Raw genomic sequence first — 4,753 nt, forward strand, 5'->3', positions numbered from 1 at the left:
TTATTTTTTAGTCTGTTGAGGTCACACACAATAAATTTTCCCTCAATACATTTATCTGTGTATTATTGCAGTGCGAGTCTGAGTTAGAGAGGCTTAGATTTTACTTGTTTCCTTTATTAATTAGTTATAGATTCTAAGTTAAATTATTTAACCTCTCTGAGCATGTTTCATAATTTGTATAGCTGAGATAATCATACCTCCCACATAGTGCAGTTTTAAATTTAACATAAACCATGCTACACATCTAATCAGTCACCAAGCCAATACCACTTCTTTAATGTGTCTCAAGACTGCCCATTGCTCTCTATCCCCACTGTTTCTATTTTAGCTCAATTCACACATGAACTATTACAGCAGTCTCCTAACAGTCTTCCAGCCTCCAGTCTAGATCTCATTCTTAGCCACTTTCCACTTTGCAACTACTAAAATATACTTCACTCTGTCATTTTCAAACTTAAAACCCTCCAATAGCTCCCTGCTGCTTCTCTCTCCAACTAGATTCCTTACTTCCCATCATCTCCCCCCAAAATTCTATCCATCTATAACCTTTTCTTATAAAATCATCTTTGACTTCTTTGGCTAATTTTCTTTATATATTAGCACTCAGAGGCTTAGGAGATTTTCCAACAAAAAGAGACTTTAAAAATAGACTGGTTGTACTCTTGTTTTTCATAATACATATCTGTAGCTGTCTCTTATAGCACTTGGCACAGTGCTGAGCTTGGAAGAGATGAATAACTACTTGACTGATTGTAAAATGTTTTATCCCATCTAAAAACATGTATACAATCTAGGTATATATTTGTTTGCAATATGTATGCATTAGTCAATTTGAGGTGCTATAGTGTGAAAAAAAATTTTAGGTTTCATAAGATTTAAAAAAATCTTTATATTAAGTAAATAGCAGGAGTGGGGGTAGGTTTAGGGTTACAGTGAGCTAGGGTTAAGACATTTCAGTTGTTCAGCCTGGACTAGCCTAATTTCACTGAGGCCTTTTAAAAATAGAGTTTAGGCAGAAGACTGTTCACTACCAAAGTTCAGTTATCACTGCAAAGTTCAGTTAACTACTCCGGAGAGATTCCCTTAAATGATATTCAGAGCATCATGGTGAAGAAGAGGCAATTAGTTCCCTATTATTCTTCTAAAGAACCTTCCCTTTCTACTTCTTCTAGCTCTGCCCCTCCCAATACGTTTCCTTTAAAGAATTTAAATCACCTTTTTAACCTCTGGAAGGTTATATGCATCGATGAAGTTATGTTATAACCCTTACCAAAGTGTAGTGCTTCTGATCCTAATAAACATTCTGCTTGATACTTCTTCCCACACCCCACAAAAGCTACTGAGTAATCATAAATCAATTTGCAACAATAAATTGTTATTCAGATAAATCTGTGATACTTTATAAATATATATTTTAAATGGAACTTGAAAATGTCTGCACTGGGTCAGAATGTTCTTCTTTATTGTGTCGCAGGCCTAATTGAACCTTCACCACTGCCTAACATGGAGCATGGGCACTAGTAGGTTTACTTCTGGAAAATTATTTTGATATCAGGTGAATATTTTCAAGCTATTTATGTGATCAATGACCAGAGGTATCTTCAAAGCAATTTTTCTAATATAAAATTTTTGAGGGTGGGAGCTATAGTTTATATTTTATCTCTAGTTCCTATTAGAGTGCCTGATACATACTAAGCACCCAGGAAATCTCTACTGAGTGAATGAGTGCATAAATTAGTACAAAGACTAGACTCCATCCAGTGGAGGACTCATAATTTAAGAAAGGAACAACATAGCAGCTATCATCATTATAAACATTTACTGAATAACTAAATTTACTTGGTAAGGTGCTAAGAGTTTATGAAGAGAATAATAACAACATTCTTGTTCTCTTTCAGAATAAAAACTCTGAAAGAATAGACTTTCGGTAATACAACAAGTTTTTATTGACCACTTACTATGTGCTAGCATTGTTCTGGCACTGGGAATATAATGGTAAATAAGACAAATATTTTTGCCCTGGGGAGCTTAAATTAAAATCGGAATGACAGACAGTAAGCAAAATATATCTTAGTGATAAGTGGTAAGGAAAAAGTAAAGTATGGAAGTAAGGATGTGAAGTGGAATAGTTTTGAAATTTTACATAACGTGGCTAAGGAAGGCCTCATACAGATAACTTTAGAATAAACAGATGAAGAAAAGATATGAGAAAAATGTTATATTTTTATAATAAAAGAAAAGGGAAGGGAGGGGAACTGATGCACGTGAAAGAGGTAGGCATCCCACCAGTCCACTTCTGCGTGTAGCAATCAGTACAGTCGTCCCCTGCTGTCTGTGGTTTCACTTTCCTCGGCTGTACAGAACACTAGAGTACAAAAATATTAAATGGGAAATTCTAGAAATAAACAATTCATAAGTTTTAAATCTCCTGCCATCCCACCCACGGCATGAATCATCCCTTTGTCCAGCATATTCATGCTGCTGTTTCAGTGATCAGACAGGTTATGAGAAAGAGAACATTCACATAACATTACAGTATATCATTCTAATTGTTCTATTATCAGTTATTATAATCTCTTACTGTGCCTAATTTATAAAGTAAACTTTATCACAGATATGTATGCATAAGAAAAAACATAGTATATACAGAGTTCGGTTCTGTCTGTGCTTTCAGGAATCCACTGAGAGTCTTGGAATATATCCCCTGTGGATAAGGGAGACTACAGTATTGCATCTCACTATGGTTACATATCAATACATTGGGACTCCCTGTGCAGTATGCCTGGACAGCTCTCTGGTTTTTAATTGGTAGGAAGGCTGAGGGGATGGCTTGTGGATTTAAGCAGAAAAAAAGGCACCTAAACTAGCATTGGGTAGAAGGTCACAAAACTACATCAGCTGCTTTTGCTAGTTTCAAGTCATACATCCAAATGAAAGATAGAAGATGCTCTTAGAAACTGTAATATTTAATTTACAAAGGAAGTAGCAGGAAAAATGAAATAAGTGAAATTGAAAATCTAGAAGAGATTAATGAAGGTTAAGGAAAAAGAGATAAAAAATGAGAGCAATGCAAAGGGCCCAGGGTGGTCTTCTGGAGAGGTCCAAAATGAACGTGTAAGATAGGGGTGGGTGGGGATGGGGGATCGAGGGTTGGAGCTTTGCTTGGTGTGTTATGGATAGAATCATGTACCCTGCAAATTCATATGCTGAGGTCCTAACCTTCAGTATCTCAGAATATGACCTCTTTTGGAAATAGGGTTATTGCAGATATAAAGATGAAATCATACCCAAGCAGTTGCACCCCTAATCTGACTGATGTCCTTATGAAAAAGGAAAATATGAATAGACATGCCAAGATAAGGTTGGAGTTCTGCCACCACAAGCCAAGGACCTACTAGAAGCTAGGAAAGGCCTGGAAGAGATCCTTCCTTAGTGCCTTCATAGTTAGCAGGGCCCTGCCAACACCTTGATTTCAGACATCTGGTCTCTAGAACTGAGACAATCCATTCCTCTTGTTCTAAGCCACCAAGTTTGTAGTACTTTGTTACAGAAGCCTCACGAAACTAATTCAACCTTGTAAGATTATTTTGAGGCAAACAGAAAGATCATCCTCATATCACAGAAAGGGAAGGAGTCTAACACAAGAGTGGGGTGGCTAATAGTCTTATGCATCCGAAGTTTCACAGTTTTGACTTCTGTAGTTAAACTGTATTTTCTTGTTTTACCAAACATCTCCAACTTTTGTTTCATTTTTGTTTTAGAAAAGTCACATAAAATCTACCCTCTGCTGAACAAATTACAAGGCCCATTCTGACTTCTGTTTGTAGTATCAGTCATATAAAAGGAAACTGATTTGACCCTAAGAAGGGGCCACGGATTAAGTGGGTATAAAGCTTTTTTCAACATTGGATTGAAAAAGTTGAAAGGAAGAAACCTCAATTCAGCTATTCAGCATCTACCTCCCACAGGCTATGCTGCTGACTGCTCCCCTCTCCCCTGCAGGACTCGGGAGAGCGACCAACTACGCAGGGGTCTGGGGAAGACCAGGTTGCTGAGAAACATAAGGTTCTCTCCAACAGCCTCCTCCCCGGGGCAGAGGACCAAAAACCAGCCCCCACCTCGCGCGCATGCCCAATCGGGAGGGCGCCCTCGGAGGGAAGCGCCGGGCTCAGGTGCAGGGAGCCATTGGCTGCCCTGCGGACCGAGGAAACTCCGGCAACCCGGCGGGGCCGCAGCCAGCTCAGCCGTACTTTTATTTTCCGCCGTGTACAAACAGAGCGGGGCGGGGCTGTGCACATCCAGCTTGGGTGGAGCCTCACAGCCGAAGGCACCCATGTTAAATGGCTTCTCAGGCGTCCTCTAGGGAATGGATGACCGCGCCCCTCTAGGAAGAACGGCACATTCCCCGAGGAAATCCTGGGGCTGTCACTCTTCTTCGCTGCCCGGACCCCTCTGTTTTTAAACTAGCCACAGCCAGGACAACCTGGAATTGTCCCACTGATATGCCCGCTAATATTAAGCGTCCTCCAGCGGCCACCTCCCTGCTGTGCCCCCCAGGCTCACAGGCTGCTCTGAAAACAGGCGTCCCCAGGTATCCATCCCCGAGGGGAGCTGGCCTCGTCGCCTATGCGTCCATCCCAGCTGGGTTTCGGGATATCCGCCTCACTTCCCCACCGTCCTGCCCGGCCCGAGGCGGCCCAGCTTCTCCTCCTTCGGGAAATCCCCGCCTGTGTTGCCGGGTTGTCCCGCAACG

General features: G+C 40.8%; 1 long non-coding RNA gene across 1 annotated transcript; it reads right to left on the minus strand.

Moving 5' to 3' along the window:
* Positions 1–1,922: 1,922 nt before the first annotated feature.
* Positions 1,923–4,747, minus strand: LOC112478902. Its single transcript, XR_003046002.1, has 2 exons — positions 4,564–4,747; positions 1,923–2,365 (listed from the first exon to the last, which is right to left on the minus strand). It is a non-coding gene; the product is annotated as an uncharacterized LOC112478902 (long non-coding RNA).
* Positions 4,748–4,753: the final 6 nt, after the last annotated feature.

The sequence above is a fragment of the Pteropus alecto genome, unplaced genomic scaffold (genome assembly GCF_000325575.1).
Source record: "Pteropus alecto unplaced genomic scaffold, ASM32557v1 scaffold63, whole genome shotgun sequence".
In the NCBI taxonomy this organism is placed as follows: domain Eukaryota; kingdom Metazoa; phylum Chordata; class Mammalia; order Chiroptera; family Pteropodidae; genus Pteropus; species Pteropus alecto.